We start from the raw sequence: 18,005 nt of genomic DNA, 5'->3' as shown, positions 1-18,005 counted from the left end.
ATAAAATCTTGCCATTTGCAATGATGTGGATGGAACTAGAGGGTATTATGCTAATCGAATAAGTAAGAGAAAGACAAATACCATATGATTTCACTCATATGTGGAATTTAAGAAACAAAACATGAATATAGAGGAAGGGAAGGAAAAATAAGATAAAAACAGAGAGGGAAGCAAACCATAAGAGCCTCTTACTCTTAACTCTAGGGAACAAATTGAGGGTTACTTGGAGGGGAGGTGGGGGGAGGAAGGTGTAATTGGGTGATGGGCATGAAGGAGGCACTTGATGTAATGAGCACTGGGTGTTATATGCAACTGATAAATCACTAAATTCTACCCCTGAAACTAATAATACAGTTTATGTTAACTAAATTGAATTTAAATAAAGAATTCTTTTAAAAAGATTTGAGAAAGAGAGCATAAGCAGAGGAAGTAGCAGGCAGAGGGAGAAGCAGGCTCCCTGCCAAGCAGAGATCCAACATGGGGCTCAGCGCCAGGCCCAGGGATCATGACCTGAGCCAAAGGCAGATGCCCAACTGGCTAAGCCACCCAGGCATCACTAAATAATTTTTTAAAACAAGGGGGGAAAAAAGTGATTGAAAGAAATCAAAGGATGAGTTCATGACATGTGAGAATTATATGAAATGCAAACTTTAGTGTCCATAAATATATTTTTTTAAGTAGGCTCCACACCCAGCGTGGAACCCAAAGCAGGGGCTTGAACTCCTGACCCTGAGATCAAGACCTGAGCTGATATTGAGTCAGAGGGCTAACTGAGCCACTCAGGTGCCCCCATAAATAGTTTTATTGGGACACAACCACATTCATTCAGTTATATATCATCTTGCTGCTTTTGCCCTACAAGCAAAGTTGAGTAATTATATGTGAGACCATATGGCCTGCACAACCTAAGATATTTACTATCTGGCACTTTATAGATAAAATTTGCCCACTCCTGAGGTACATGAGTAACAGTTGGGCTGCTGGCGTTCAGTAGACTTAGATCAGTTTTCTTATCTTTATGTTAATAGTTTTTTTCTTTTGCAGTGGCAGACTACAATTTCCGTATGTTTAGCAGCAGAATTTTACAGTTAACCTCTCTTTGCTATTATGGCAAATAAAGATAATTTTATTTATTCCTTAAAAACGTGACTCTGGTTGATCTGTTGATGTGCAGGGCCAGCCTAACAGTTTTGGTCATTTAGATTACCAATCAGCTAAAATTATGAATGCATTAATTGGAGTTAACCTTTTTTAGTTGCCTGAGATGTCAGAATAAATTAAGCATAAAACTGCTTATGGGGTGGGGCGCCTGGGTGGCTCAGCTGGTTGAGCCTTCCACTCAGGTCATGATCCCAGAGTCCTGGGATCAAACCCCGAATTGGGCTCCCTGCTCAGCGGGCAGTCTGCTTCTCCCTCTGCCCCTCCGCCCACTCATGTGTGCTCTCTCTCTCTCAAATAAATAAAACCTTAAAAAAAACAACTGCTTATGGGTAATGAAACTTAGAGGACTGAAGCTGTTCCCCCCACCCCCTGATGTGTATATAGAGTTTATTGAAGTCACAAATCCAAATCCAAATTCAGAGGAGGTATGGTAGTCTGTATAATCCGCTTAATGGGTTGGGGCACTTGACAGCTTCCTCTTTCTGACGAGTAGTCTAAAGGCATTCCATGACCTGTCCAACTTTACTACTTAAAGAGGGGTGATGGCCAGAAACTATATCCTGACAACTTTAATTCCTTCTAATTATAGAATCAGGGTTAGGATGTTGCAGTTAAAATTTGTGAACCAGTTCTCCTGTAACATTTTTAAGATAGATGTACTGGCTCTACATAGGTGGGCCGCAGGTACAATATTTAAAGTTGGTCAGCTTGACAGATTTAACTCTAGTAGCTAGAAGAGCATATTTGCAGGATGCAAGGTCTAAGTAAAAAATTGGTAATTGTGAGACTTGATGTGGTAACAAAGTGGAAACTAAACTAACATTGCTTTTGCATTCTGCACTGTGCATAATGGCATCATTGTGCCATTGCTCCTGCCCAGCATTGATCCTGGCCTTTCTCACCTTCAGGAAGCTGTCAGGCTCTTCCTACCCACTTCCCATGTACAAGTTCATTACAACTCCATGACTTCAGAAGAGAGGTTTGCCTTCTGGCTTAAAGTTTGTTTGTTTTCAGAATGGGGCATTGCTATGTCAATAGGAATAAAACAGAAGCAACTGGAAGTGAATCACAGGTTCCCACTATATCTACCCAGCTATCATCAGTTGTATCCATCCACACTGCCTGTTATCCTTAAATGGGCCATCTCTATTGCCTTCTGTGGCTAGCCTTTTCAGTTCTTCCCTATATCCCCACCCCAGCTTGGGGAAATCTTTTCAGCAATTCTTTCCTCTTGTGCATCATCAAAAGTTTCCCATCTATTGAATCCACTCCAGTTAGCCTCTCAATCACAGTATTGCACTGAAACTACTATTGCCAAGTCACCAGTGACCTTCACCTTACTAAATCTAATAGCCATTCTTTGCCCTCATAGTAACTGCCCTATCAGCAGAGGGCACATTCCAGTTGGTAACAGTTCACCAGCAGTGCTATCAGAGTATCAGAATATGGATAGTTATTATCCAGGTGCATGCACTCACTTGCATGCTCTCTCTACACACACACATGCTCCTCCAAGGGTTTATATATATTTGGGATTCCACAATCCTGCACTTCCTATGCTAAGTCATTCAGGAGACAGTGACAGAAGTGTAAGAAAGTATCTGTCTTTCTCATAGTAAATACAGAATTGTTGTCTTAAAGCTTGGAGTTGCAGTACTGCAACTGCTATTTATTCTTTGGATTGATTCTTTAGGTTGATTTTATTGATTCTTTTGTTAATTTCAATTCTGTATTTTCTTAATAATTGAAATTGATTATTTAAGGATACATTATCTCTTTAACCTGTGTTATCTTTTACTAGACTTTCCTCTTATTTTGTTACTGTTGGTTGGTTGAATCTAAGTCAAACATTTATTTGTCTGATTGTGAAAAACGGAATTTGAACTCTTTTACCTCTGTGGTCAAAATCCTATGCGGAACAAAATGCTAAGTGTGTTCCAGAGACCAGCAAGGTTTGTCATTCCTCACTTTGAAACACAAATACCCTTGATAAGAGAGGAGGTTCCACTGCCTGTGATAAGCCAGGGCCTGCATTTCTGTAGCCTCATGCCCTTCCCTCCCTCAGCCCATCAGGTGACCCGGCCTTGTCCTTCAGAGGTCTCCATGTGCTGCACACAGCTCCTTCTGGTGAGCAGTTTGTATTAGCCTCTTGAGTACAGTGCCTGTCCTAGGATCCCAGATTCTATTCCTCTACTAGGAGGAAGTAGCAACTTTTTTGCAGTTAAAATTACAGTAGTTTCCTCTTATCCATGGGATATGTTCCAAGACCTCCAGTGGGTGCCTGAAACTGGACAGTACTGAACCATATATATATAATATGTTTTTTCCTATACATGCGTATCAATGATAAAGTTTATAAATTAGGCACAATAAGAGATAAACAATAGCTAATACTAAAATAGAATAATTATAACAATATACTATAATAAAAGTTACATAAATGTGTCTCTCTCAAGTTCTCTTATTGTACTGTACTCACCCTTCTTGTGATGATATTAGATGATAAAATGGCCACGTGATTAGATGAAGTGAGGTGAATGATGTAGACATTGTGATGTACAGTTAAGCTACCTGACAGTACATCAGAAGGAGGATCATCTGCTTCCAGATTGTGGTTGACCATGGGTAACCGAAACCACGGAAAGTGAAAACAGGGATGTATGTAACTATACATAGTGACACAGGGTGATTTATGTTTCTTTCCCACTGTACAGTCAACCCTGTGAGGGCAGAGACCTATGCCAGTTTAATTCACCATTGTATCTTCAGAGCACTCTACAAAGCACATAGTAGATCATCAATAAGTATATATATTTAACTGAATTAATGGCAGTTTCACCAGCTCTCCTCAAGCCAGACCATAATCTGACTAGAGATCCATTTCATCTTCTCTTCACCTTACCTGTTGTGGAGAGAGAAGAGCAAACTGGAGAGTACATAGGGGGAGGGGTTAAAAAGTGGAGTTGGAAAAGGTAAACTTTCAGAAGCTACAGTATATAGAGGGGAGAAAAGTCTAAGAAACATATAAGCACAATGCCCTCCCGTGCCAGACCATTGTGATTTAGAAGAACTTACCTCTTAAGTTTTGTATTAAACGTCCAATATGTGTGGGTGTGTTTACCCATCTGCTTCCCCATCTAGACTGTAAACCAAGTGAGCTGTTACCTGCCACTGAAAACTCAGTGATGATGTGACCCAAACCCTAACCTGACAACACGTTTTATGCTCCTGTTCAATGTCACCACCTCTACCTGGCAACACCCTCCCTACTTCCCAGCCCTTGAATCTGCAACCACACTGACTTTCTCTGCACTTCCCCTACTTCACATTCTTGTCTCCTGCCCACAGCTGATACCCACCACTAGGGATACCTCTCTTTTCCCTTAGTCCCTTCAGTTGACTACTTCCCTCTCCTTCAGTCTGAACCTAGACTCCAGTAGCTGTGGGATTCTTTCCTGACTGCTCCTCGTAAGCACAGAAACACCCAGACTGGGGGTTAGGTGCCCCCTTCCCCTTACAGCATTTAACACCCTGTAATTTATCTACTTGTTTACTTGTTCTGTGAGTGAAGAGCTCCACCTTTAATTACTGTATCCCCAGGCTCAATCTAGAGCTCAAAAAACATTGAATAAGATGAAAATTTTAAATTAAAATGTATCTAACAAAACTTACCATTTTAGCCACTTTAAAGAATATAGTTCTGTGGTATTAAGCACATTCACATTGTTCTGCAACCATTCCCTCTAACCATCTCCAAAACTTTTTGATCTTTCCTAACTGAAACTCTATTCAATAAACAACAACTTCCCATTCCTTTCTCCCACCAGCTCCAGACAACCATAATTCTACTTTTTGTCTCATGAATTTGACTAGATACCTCATGTAGGTGGAATCGTCCACTTATTTGACCTTTTGTGACTGGCGTATTTTACTTAATGTCCTCAGGATTCATCCATGTTGTAGCAGAAGTCAAAATTTCCTCCCTTTTTAAGGCTGAATAATGTTCCATTGTATGTGTATATCACATTTTATTTATTCATTCATCCATCAGTAGACATTTGGGCTACTTACAACTTCTGTCTGTTGTGAATAATGCTGGTATAGACATAGGTGTAAAAATAACTTTTGAGACCCTGTTTTCAATTCTTTTAGGTATATATCCAAAGGTGGCATTGCTGGATCATATGGTAATTCTGTGTTTAATTTCTTGAGAACTACTTCACATCAACTGTCCTCTACATCAGCTGCATGAATTTTATATTTCTACCACCAGGGCACAAGGGTTCCAATTTTTCCACATCGTGACCAACACTTATTATTTTTTGCCCTTTTCCCTTTTTATTTTATTTTATTATTTATTTATAATTCCTTATTTAAATTCAATTTAGTTAACTTATACTGTATTATTAGTTTCAGGAGTACAATTTAGCGATTCATCAGTTGCATATAACACCCAGTGCTCATTACTTCAAGTGCCCTTCTTAATGCCCATCATCCAGTTATCCCTTCCCAGCACCCACCTCCCCTCCAGCAACTCTCAGTTTGTTTCCTAGAGTTCAGCATCTCTTATGGTTTCATCCCTCTCTATTTTCATCTTATTTTATTTTTCCTTCCCTTGCCCTATGTTCATCTCTTTTGTTTCTTAAATTCCATATATGAGTGAAATCATATGGTATTTGTCTTTCTCTGACTGACTTATTTCACTTAGCATGAAACCCCCTGGTTCCATCCATATCGTTGCAAATAGCAAGATTTCATTCATTTGGATGGCTGAGTAATATTCCATTGTAGAAATATATCCCACATCTTCTTCCTTTCTAAAAAATTAATATTTATTAGTTTCATTTGTACAATTTAGTGATTCATCAGTTGCATATAACACCCAGTGCTCATTAAATCAAGTGCTCTCCTTCATGCCCATCACCCAATTACGCCTTCCCCCCACCCATCTCCCCTCCAGCAACCCTCAGTTTCTTCCCTAGAGTTAAGAGGCTCTTATGCTTTGCCTCCCTCTAGTTTTTATCTTATTTTATTTTCCTTTCCTTCCCCTATATTCATCTGTTTTGTTTCTTAAATTCCACATATGAGCGAAATCATATGGTTTGTCTTTCTCTGATTGACTTGTTTCACTTAGCATAATACTCTCTAGATCCATCCACATCATTGCAAATGGTAAGATTACATGCTTTTGATAGCTGAGTAATATTCCATTCCATATATATATATACACAACCACTTTTTTATCCATTCATCTGTTGATGGACATTTGACATTTGGGCTCTCTCCATAGTTTGGCTATACTGTGGACATTGCTGCTATAAACATTGGGGTGCAGGTGCCCCTTCGGATCACTACATTTGTATCCTTTGGATAAATACCTGATAGTACATTTGCTGGGTCGTAGAGTAGCTCTATTTTCAACTTTTTGAGGAACTTCCGTCCTGTTTTCCAGAGTGGCTGCATCAGTTTACATTCCCACCAACAGTGTAAGAGGGTTCCACTTTCTCAGCATCCTTGCCAACATCTGTTGTTCCCTGACTTGTTAATTTTAGCTATTCTGACTGGTGTGAAGTGGTATCTCATTGTGGTATTGATTTGTATTTCCCTGATGCCAAGTGATGTGGAGCATTTTTTCATGTGTCTGTTGGCCATTTGTATGACTTCCTTGGAGAAAAGTCTGTTCATGTCTTCTGCCCATTTCTTGATTGGATTATTTGTTTTTTGGGTGTTGAGTTTGATAAGTTCTTTATACATCTTGGATACTAGCCGTTTATCTGATAAGACATTTGCAAATATCTTCTCCCACTCTGTAGGTTGCCTTTTAGTTTTGTCGACTGTTTCCTTTGCTGTGCAAAAGCTTTTTACTTTGATAAAGTCCTAATAGTTCATTTTTGCTTTTGTTTCCCTTGCCTTTAGAGACATGTCTAGCAAGAAGTTGCTGTGGCCGAGGTCGAAGAGGTTGCTGCCTGTGTTCTCCTCTAGGATTTTGATGGATCCCTGTCTCACACTTAGGTCTTTCATCCATTTTGAATTTATTGTTGTGTATGGCGTAAGAAAGTGGTCCAATTTCATTCTTCTGCATGTGGCTGTCCAATTTTCCCAGCACCATTTGTTGAAGAGACTGTCTTTTTTCCCTTGGATATTCTTCCCTGCTCTGTGGAAGATTAATTGACCATAGGGTCGAGGGTCCATTTCTGGATTCTGTGTTCTGTTCCACTGATCTATGTGTCTGTTTTTGTGCCAGTACCATACTGTCTTGAAGATTACAGCTTTGTAATATAGCTTGAAGTCCAGAATCGTGATGCCCCCAGCTTTGGATTTCTTTTTCAATATTACTTTGGCTATTTGGGGTCTTTTCTGGTTCCATACAAATTTTAGGATTGTTTGCTCTGGGTCTATGAAAAATGCTGATGGTATTTTGATAGGGATTGCATTGAATGTGTAGATTGCTTTGGGTAGCATAGACATTTTAACAATATTTGTTCTTCCAATCCATGAGCATGGAATGTTTTTCCATTTCTTTGTATCTTCCTCAATTTCTTTCATAAGGTTCTATAGTTTTCAGAGTACAGATCCTTTACCTCTTTGGTTCGGTTTATTCCTAGGCAACTTCATGGTTTTTTGTTGTAATTGTAAGTGGGATCGATTCCTTGATTTCTCTTTCCTCTGCCTCATTAGTGTATCAAATGCAACTGACTTCTGTGCATTGATTTTATATCCTGCCACTTTGCTGAATTTGTGTATGAATTCTAGCAATTTTTGGGTGGAGTCTTTGGGGCTTTCTCCATAGAGTATCATGTCACCTGCGAAGAGTGAGAGTTTGACTTCTTCTATGCCAGTTTGGAAGTCTTTTATTTCTTTCTGTTGTCTGATTGCTGAGGCGACTATGTGGAACAACAGTAGTGAGAGTGGACACCCCTGTCATGTTCCTGACCTTAGGGGAAAAGCTCTCAGGTTTTCACCGTTGAGAATGATATTTGCCATGGGTTTTTTTGTATACGGTTTTTATGATATGGAGACATGTTCCCTCTATCCCTACACAGCAGAGAGTTTTTATCAAGAAAAGATGCTGTATTTTCTTAAATGCTTTTTCTGCATCAATCAAGAGGATCATATGGTTCTTGTCCTTCCTTTTATTAATGTGGTGTATCACACTGATTGATTTGCAGATGTTGAACCACCCTTGCAGCCCAGGAATAAATCCTACGTGGTCGTGGTGAATTATCCTTTTAATGTACTGTTGGATCCCATTAGCTAAGTATTTTGGTGAGAATTTTTGCATCCATGTTCGTCAGGGATATTGGTCTGTAATTCTCCCTTTTGGTGGGGTCTTTGGTTTGGGGATCAAGGTAGTGCTGGCCTCATAGAATGAGTTTGGAAGTTTTCCTTCCATTTCTGTTTTTTGAAACAGCTTCAGGAGAACAGGTATTAATGCTTCTTTAAATGTTTGGTTTCCGCTGGGAGGCCATCTGGTCCTGGACTCTTGTTTGTTGGGAGATTCTTGATTACTGCTTCAATTTCTTTGCTGATTATGGGTCTGTTCAGGTTTTCTATTTCTTCCTGTTTCAGTTTTAGTAGCTTATATGTTTCTAGGAATGCATCCATTTCTTCCAGATTGCCAAGTTTGTTGGCACATAATTGCTCATAATATGTTCTTGTAATTGTATTTCTTCAGTGTTGGTTGTGACCTCTTGCATTCAAGATTTTATTTGGGTCCTTTCTGCTTTCTTTTGGATAAGTCTGGCTAGGGTTTATCAATCTTATTCTTCCAAAGAACGAGCTCCTAGTTTCATTGATCTGTTCTACTGTTCTTTTGATTTCTATGTCATTGATTTCTGCTCTAATCTTTGTTACTTCTCTTCTCCTGCTGGATTTAGGCTTTATTTGCTGGTGTTTTTTTGTTTTGCTTTGTTTTTTCCAGCTCCTTTAGGTGTAAGGTTAGGGTGTGTAGTTGCGACTTTTCTTGTTTCTTGAGAAAGGCCTGTACTGCTGCATCCCAAAGGTTCTGAACTGTCGTGTTTTCATTTTCATTTGCTCCCATGTATTTTTTAAAATTCTTCTTTAATTTTCTGCTTGACCCATTCATTCTTTAGTAGGATGTTCTTTAACCTCCATGTATTTGTGGTCTTCCAATTTCTTTCTTGCGGTTGACTCTAAGTTTTACAGCATTGTGGTCTGAAAATGTGCAGGGAACCATCCCAATATTTTGGTACCGGTTGAGACCTGATTTGTGACCCAGTATGTGATCTATTCTGGAGAATGTTCCATGTGCACTTGAGAAGAATGTGTATTCTGCTGCTTTAGGATGAAATGCTCTGAATATATCTCTGAAGTCCATCTGGTCCAGTGTGTCATCCAAAGCCCTTGTTTTTTGATGCGAAGAGTGAGATCTTGTTGATTGTTATCTTCTGCTTAGATCATCTGCCCATTGCTGTGAGTGGGGTGTTAAAGTCCCTTAATATTATTTGTATTATTATCAATGAGTTTAAGTTCATTATTAGTTGATGTATATATTTGGTGGCCCCCAAGTTAGGGGCATAAATATTTACAACTGTTACATCTTCTTGTTGGATGGACCCTTTTATTATGATGTTAGTGTCCTTCTTCATCTGTTATTATAGTCTTTGGTTTAAAATCTAGTTTGTCTGGGTCACCTGTGTGGCTCAGTAGGTTAGGTGTCTCCCTTCGGCTAAGGTCATGATCCTAGGGTCCTGGGATTGAGTCCCAGTTTGGGTTCCCTGCTCAGCGGGTAGTCTGCTTCCTCTTGTGCCTACCCCACCCCAGCTTGTTCTCTTTTTCTTGCTCACTCTCTCAAATGAATACATAAAATCTTTTTTAAAAAATAAACAAAATCTACTTTGTCTGATATAAGGATGGCTATTCCAGCTTCCTTTTGATATCAGTTAGCTTGATAAAAGATTTCCCACCCCCCACCCCGACTTTCAATCTGGGGTTGTCTTTTGGTCTAAAATGAGTCTCTTAAAGACAGAATATCAATGGATCTTTTTTTTAAATCCAATCTGATACCCTGTGTCCTTTGATGGAGCATTTAGTCCATTTACATTCAGAGTAACTATTGAAAGATGTGAATTTAGTGCCATTGTATATTTTTAAAGTCACTGTTTCTGTAGATTGTGTCTGTTCCTGTCTGTGTCTTTGTTACTTTTGGACTTTCTCTCTTCTCTCAAAGGCTCCCCTTGAATATCTCTTGTAGGGTTGGTTTAGTGTTCACAAATTCCTTTAGTTTTTGTTTGTCCTGGAAACTCTTTATCTTTCCTTCTATATTGAATGACAGCCTTGCTGGATTCAGTATTATTGGCTGCATATTTTTTCCCATTTTGCACATTGAATATATTATGCCAGTCTTTCAGGCCTGCCAGATCTCTGTGGACAGATCTGCTGCCAGCCTTATGTGTCCACCCTTGTAGGTTAAGGACCTCTAGTCCTGAGCTACTTTCAGGATTTCTCTTTATCTCTGGAATTTGCAAGTTTCACTATTATATTTTGAGGTGTTGACCTATTTCTATTGATTTGGGGGGGGGTTCTCTGTGCCTCATGGACCTGAATGCCTGTTTTCTTCTCCAGATTAGGGAAGTTCTCAGCTATAATTCATTCAAATAAACTTTCTGCCCCCCTCTCTCTCCTTCTTCATCTTCTGGGACCCCTATTATTCTAATATTATTGCATTTTATGGTATCACTGATTGTTTGAAGTCTCCCGTATGATCCGTAGTTGTTTTTCTCAGCTTCCTTACTTTCCATCACTTTGTCTTCTATATTACTGACTCTCTCTTCTGACTCATTTCTGACTACATCTCAGTAATAGCATTTTAAATTTCAACCTGATTAGATTTTAGTTCTTTTATTTCTGCAGTAAGGGATTCTGTAGTGTGCATTATTTTTTTTTCAAGCCCAGCTACTATCTTTATAATCGTTGTTTTGAATTCTAGCTTCAACATCTTACTTATATCCATCTTGATAAATTCCATGGCAGAGAATGTTACCTCTAATAGTTCTTTTTTCTTATGGTGAATTTCTCCTTCTAGACCTCGTGTCCAGAAAAGAAAGGAGGAAAGAAAAAGAAAGAAAAAAGAAAAAAAAGAAAAAATAAGAAAAAACAGCAATAATAACAACAATAATAGAAACTTCAGGAAGTGTTTCTGGCTGCCCTTTTCCACTGGTCCTTCTTCTACAGAGTTCCTTCTTGCTTATAGTGGGAAGTGTTTGCACCTTTAAGTAGGTGTGCTTTGATTTATTTGTGAAATTAGGCCTGTAAAGAAGAAAATAGAAAACAGAAAAAACAAAAAACAAAAACAAAAAATAGCCTGATCCAAGACAAGAAAAAGGAAGTGGAACAAATATGAATACCAACATACAAACAATAAATTAAGACTGATTCAAAAAATAGAAACAGGAAGGGAGAGAAGATTAGGGAAAGAAGAGAAAAGAAAAGAAAAAGAAGAAGAAGAATGGTCCAAATGCTGAGAAGAAAACAAACAAACCAACAAATGAACAAAAGATTATATGCTTGATCCAAAAAATTAAAATTAAAAATAAAAATTAAAAAAAAAGAAGCCTGGTTTAAAATTTAAGAGGATACACTTGAACCAACAAATAAAAGATTATATGCCTGATAAAAAAAAGAAAAAGAAAAAAAAAGTATATATAAAGTAAAGGATAAAGAATAAAAAAAAATAGAAAATTTAAAATGTAAAAAAAATTTTTAAATTAAGAAAACAGATGAAAAAAATAAAAAAGGAAGCAAGCCTGGTCCTATTTCCACCAGAAGCTGATGTTTTGAAGCTTTCTTTAATCAGTAGATTTAGTAGATGCAGGGGCCTGTGTTGGTCTTCTGAGGAAGAGCCCTGCTTTGCTGGCTCAGAAACTGATTTGCCCTTGTAGATATGCTCCTGCCAGGCCAGGTGGTCAGGGTTTAGTGCAGGGGACTTCAGCCTCTACTGGAGGCACAGTGTTTCTCTCTGGAGTCTGACTGTGGGCAGGAGGAGGGAGAGGTGGGAGGAGGGAAGGATGGTGTGGGAGGTAGAATACAGCTCCTGTCCATGGGGAGCGAAACTCCCAGCCACCACTCTTCAGGAGGCCCTCTTCGAAAAGTGAACAATCTCCTGTGTCCCAGCTTCCATCAGTTCCCAGCCCTAACCTGTCTATGCCTGGATCGTCGGCTCAGCCAGAGCATTTTATCTTTGCCAGTGGCTGGGATTAAAAACTCCCAAGTTTTATAGGGCCTGGTAAGGTATTGGCCCACTCCTGTCCCCTGGCGGAGAGGCTCAGGGCGTGCCCAGCACCAACTGTCCGGAAAAGCCATTGCACAGTGCGTGTGTGGTTAGAGTTTATTGTAATGCTCAGCGAAAAGCTGGAGCCAGGTTATCAGCCATCTGCACTGTCAACTGTATGGCTTGAATCTATTGTGGCAGACAGCAAAAGCGGTGGCCAGGTTATCCGGAATCTGCTCAGTCTCTATCAGCATTCACACAGAGGTTTAAGCCTATTGTGGCTCACAGGGAAAAGTTAAGAGGTTTTCTGCCCTCTGCTCGCACCTCTGACCCTGCTGCTAAACTCCGCTCAATGGCTCCCCAACTGGCCTTTTGTCTTTGGAGAGGGGAAATACATTTTCCAAATGCCCTCCAGGAAAGGGAGTGATCTTTCCTTGAGTAACCCAGGAGATCGCCTCACCCTGGCTTATTGTGTGTGAAAACCCACTGCACTCTTTCCCACTTTCTCCCTCTTTCTGACTTTACTCCTTGAAATGGGTTTCTTCCCCTTCCTTGCCATGGGGCTTTCCTCTCCCCCAATTCAGGGCTCCGAACATCTCATTTGCCAAGTTCTCTCACTCCAACTGTGCAGATTGTTTCCCTAATCCTCTGATCCTTTTCCTAGATGTTCAAAATACCTAAGTGTTGATCTAGTTGTATTCAAAGGACAAGGCAAGTTCAAGATCCCCCTATTACTCCATCATCTTAACCGATCATATGGTTTTTCTCCTTTCTCTTATTGATGTGATGTATAGTCTCTCAGCCAACCTGCAAGTTAGGATTGAAGTCTCTATTTTGCAGAGGAAGCAATAGTGTGTTAATGAGTTGAAATAATTATTTTATGTAACACATCTAGGATCAGGTGGATCAGGTTGTGGAGCAAATTAGGGTTTTTGGTTTTGTTTTAATAATCAGCTTTATTGAGATATGATTTAGACACAGTAAAATTTACTCATCTTAAGTTATAGTTCAGTGTGTTTTGACAAATGTAAGCAGTTAAGTCTCCATCATCAGAATGAGCATGAAAAATTCTCATCATCCCAAAATGTTTTTTTTCACTCAAAATTTTTAATGAAATATATATGAAGGAGCTAAATCTTTCTTAAGCTTAAATCTGTCTTGCCTCATATTCTAATTTATTGCTAACTAAGCCACTTTTTTCCTGGTTTTCAGTGTTCTCTTCTTATAGCCTGGAAATGAGACTTCTGTAGTCTCCTTGCTTTATTTATTTGGGGAGGGATATTCTACTTGTTTAAATTTCATAATGGAAAATATTTAAATATTAACTGAAGCAAATAGAATTTATAATCCATCTCTCCATACCCTTCACCTTGTTAACTGTTTGCTACTCTTATTTCATCCAACCCTCACCCCATCCCATGATTTTTTATTTTCCTACTAGAGTATCTTGAAGACAACCCAGAACATCATTTTATCTGTAAATATTCCAGTGTATTATAGTATAACTACTCTTCTCTGAGGACTATTTTTGTGTTTTTGCTTTTTAACAACTATCATACCATTATTGTACTCAACAAAATTAACAGTAATTTCTTAATTTCACTGATTACTCAATCCATGTGGAACATTTCCTAGTAGTCTCAAAAATGTCTTTACAGTTCCAATTCCATAGCTAGGGCCATTAATATTAGAGGCTTGAGAAGAAAAGTATCTAGAATTCAGCATTTATCTTTCACTTCTCTCACCTATTGCCTTGCTCACCTTGGTAAAGGCTGTAGCTTCCACATCTTGGCAGATCTTTTAGCTACTTGATTAGGCATTGAGTCCTACTGATTCTGTCTTTGCCATATATTTTCCCTCTCCTCCCCTCTTCTTCCTTCCAGGTTTTTCTCACTCATATGCCCATAAGTACAAATAATGATCATTCCATTCACCTGATTACCTGCTCTAGTTCTGCTCAAACTACAATAAAAATATGGATTTCTAGAGGGCAGTGGGAGGAGCTACATGGACCCTCTCCCCAGCAAAACAACTATAACTGTGGGAATTATTAAACAAGAACAACCACTTAAAGTCTCTGAAAATTTTGTTAAGACCATTCATCAATTGGAGAAATACTTATCCAAAACAATCTAAATATTGGGGAAGTTAAGAGGGTGGAGAAGTAGGGATACCGTGGCCTTTTCTTGACCCTTGAACACAGCTGCACAGCTGTATTGAGGTCAGATCACTTGGAACACCCAAGGAATCAATCTGAGGCTTGGAAGAAGGATCTTCTCGGTTGGAGGGATACAGTGCAAGGTACATGGAAATGAATTGCAGGAGAGAAAAACTGCTGTGCTGCTGAGGGGAGGGAGCCCTTTCTGCAGGCAGAGAAAAGGGAGAGAAAGAGGGAGGGGTTGAGAGAATGTGGCATTGGGTCCTCATAAGAAGAAAACCTGTCTAGACCATGGCCTGGGGAGCAAGGGGAAACTGAGTGTGGGAGATTTTTTACAAACCATGTGTGGAGCTCAAACTCTTGAGGTTTTGGAAGTGCACAACTTTCCCCAAAGGGGAGCTGTGGGTTGCACACCTGGGAAGAAAGAGGGTACTGGCTGGAGAGCACACAAAGTAGCATAAGGATCTCCTGGGTTGCACAGAGACATAACTTCCCCTTTCTGGAATACATTTGGAAGGGGGTATATTGCTTCTCCAAGGAGAAAAGACCTTGCAGGTGCCAGCAAAGAGTCTTTCATCAGCAGGGGACAAAGTCGCACATAGAGGGTGGATAGCCTGATTGCTGCTTTTCCAGGTGCTACACTATAGATTCTGCACACCTAACAGGTGTGGGACTGTTTTTCTGGGACAAAGGACACTAGACACAGTGTGGAGGGAGGCTTGACTCCAGAGAGAGCAGAAAGGTGCAATGGGGGTTCTGTAAGATTTGGAGTTCAGAATCCTAACTGTGCACCAAAGATAAAACACAGGAGAGGTGCCTGGTGTGCTGATGGCCCTCACTTTTCTGTGAGGGCTTCCTGAGCAGCAGTGGGTGTGAGATCCCTTGTCCAAGGAGGAAAGAGTGGGGTGGTGCCATATTCCCCTCTCCACCAACAGTCAAACTTCAGAGAACACAGTGACCCCCAGTGGAGGTGAGAGCTGCTTACACCAAAACCAGTCCCTCTGTGCCTGGAAAGTGCATATTCACTGGGGCAGCACTGACATCGAGCTAGTGCAGCGGGCCTCTCCCTGAGAAGACCAGCACAGGCAGTACCCCACATGCACCAAGTCTACTGATCATACAGCGCTTCAAAGCATCCCCTCAGTTCTGGTGGAAATAGGACGAGGCTGTATTTTTTTCTTCCCTCCCTCCCTTGGAATCAGGCTTATAGTTTTTGTTTGTTTTTTAATGTTCAGTTAGCCAAAATACACTACAGCATTAGTTTTCGATGTAGTGTTCAATGATTCATTAGTTGTGTATAACACTCAGTGCTCATCACAAACTGTGCCCTCCTTAATGCCCTTCACCAGGTTACCCCAGTCCCCCATGCCCCTCCCTTCTGTAACCCTCAGTTTGTTTCCTGGAGTCCAGAGTCTCTCATGGTTTGTCTACCTCGCTGATTTCTTCCCATTTAGTTTTCCCTCCCTTCCCCTGTGCTATTCCTTATGTTCCACATATGAGTGAAACCATGTAATAGTCATTCTCTGCTTGACTTATTTCACTTAGCATAATCCTCTCCAGTTCCATCCATGTCACTGCAAATGGTAGGTATTCATCCTTTCTGATGGCTGAATAATATTCCATTGTGTATATGAACCATATCTTCTTTATCCATTCATCTACTAATGGACATCTCGGCTCCTTCCACAGTTTGGTTAGTATGGACATTGCTGCTGTGAACATTGGGTGCATGTGCCCCTTCTTTTCACTACATCTGTATCTTTGGGGTAAATACCTAGTAGTGCAATTGCTGGGTCATAGGACAGCTCTATTTTTAACTTTTTGAGGAACCCCCATACTGTTTTCCAGGGTGGCTGTACCAGCTTGCATTCCCACCAACAGTGTAAGAGGATTCCCCCTTCTCCACATCCTCGCCAACATTTGTTTCCTGTCTTGTTAATTTTAGCCATTCTAGGGCGCCTGGGTGGCTCAGTTGGTTGAGTGACTGCCTTCGGCTCGGGTCATGATCCTAGAGTCCCAGGATTGAGTCCTGCATCGGGCTCCCTGCTTGGCAGGGAGTCTGCTTCTCCCTCTGACCCTCCCCCCTCTCAAGCTCTCTCTATCTCATTCTCTCTCTCAAATAAATAAATAAAATCTTAAAAAAAATTTTTTTAGCCATTCTAACTGGTGTAAGGTGGTATCTCATTGTGGTTTTGATTTGTATTTCCCTGATGGCTAGTGATGTTCAACATTTTTTCATGTGTCGTTAGCCATTTGTATGTCTTCTTTGGAGAAGTGTCTGTTCATGTCTTCTGCCCATTTCTTGACTGGACTGTTTTTTGGGTGTTGAGCTTGATAAGTTCATTATAGATCTTGGATACCAGCCCTTTATCTGCAATGTCATTTGCAAATATCTTCTCCCATTCTGTGGAAATGAAAAGGCAGAATTCTAGGTAGGGCACTGTGGTGTCAGGATATGAGGAACCACAGAGCAAAAGGGGCTTCCTGAACTGGTAGAGTGCCCGAGTGGTGGAGCCAGGAAGCAGGTTATGGTCAGCGAGCCCAGGAAGGGACTCAGCTTGGATCGCCATAAACCGTGAGCGAGGCCAGTCCATAATTGCTCTTAAGTAGCCCGAAAAACTCTGGAACTTGCGCCTGGGACTGGGAAAAACTCACAGAGCGGCAGTGGCCTGGAAAGGGCTTTAGAGCAGCACCCAGACATGATCCAGCAGCTTCAGGGCGAGCACAAGCCTGCTGCCGCTTGTGGTTTTAGAATCACAAAGGGCAGTGGCTCTCCCTGGCCCCAGGCTTATAGTTTTTTGTTTGTTAGTTTTTTTCATTTCCTTTCGCTTTTATTTGGATCAGGTTTCTTTTTTACTTCTTTTCTTTTCTTTTTCTTTGGAATCGAGCTTATAGTTTTTTGTCTTTTTGGCTTTTTTCGTTCCTTTTCTGTTTCTTTCTTTTTTTGGAGGGGGGGATCGGGCTTTTTTATCATTCTTTTTTTCAAGGATTATTTTAACAAACAAATCAAAGCACACCTAGTTAAAGGTCTAAACACTTCCCACTGCAAGCAAGGAGGAACTCTGCAGAGGACTGACCAGTGGGAAAGAGCAGCCAAAATGTAACAGCAGAGTGCACACAGCATACACCAGAAACACTTCCTGAAGTGCCAGGCCCTGGACAGTGTATGACCCTTTTTAAAATTTTTTATCTTTTTATTCTTTATTTAAATTCAATTTAGTTGACATAACATATTAGTTTCAGGGGCAGAATTTAATAATTCATCATTTGCATATAACACCCAGTGCTCACTTTATCAAGGGCCCTCCTTAATGCCCATCACCCAATTATTCCTTCCCCACACCCACCTCCCCTCCAGCAACCCTCAGTTTGTTTCCTATAGTTAAGAGTCTCATACCTCCCTCTCTAATGCAAACTGTTGCAGCCACCCTGGAAAACAGTATGGAGGTTCCTCAA

Source organism: Halichoerus grypus, chromosome 10 (assembly GCF_964656455.1).
Source record: "Halichoerus grypus chromosome 10, mHalGry1.hap1.1, whole genome shotgun sequence".
Classification (NCBI taxonomy): domain Eukaryota; kingdom Metazoa; phylum Chordata; class Mammalia; order Carnivora; family Phocidae; genus Halichoerus; species Halichoerus grypus.
Note: the sequence above shows the minus strand (reverse complement) of the source record.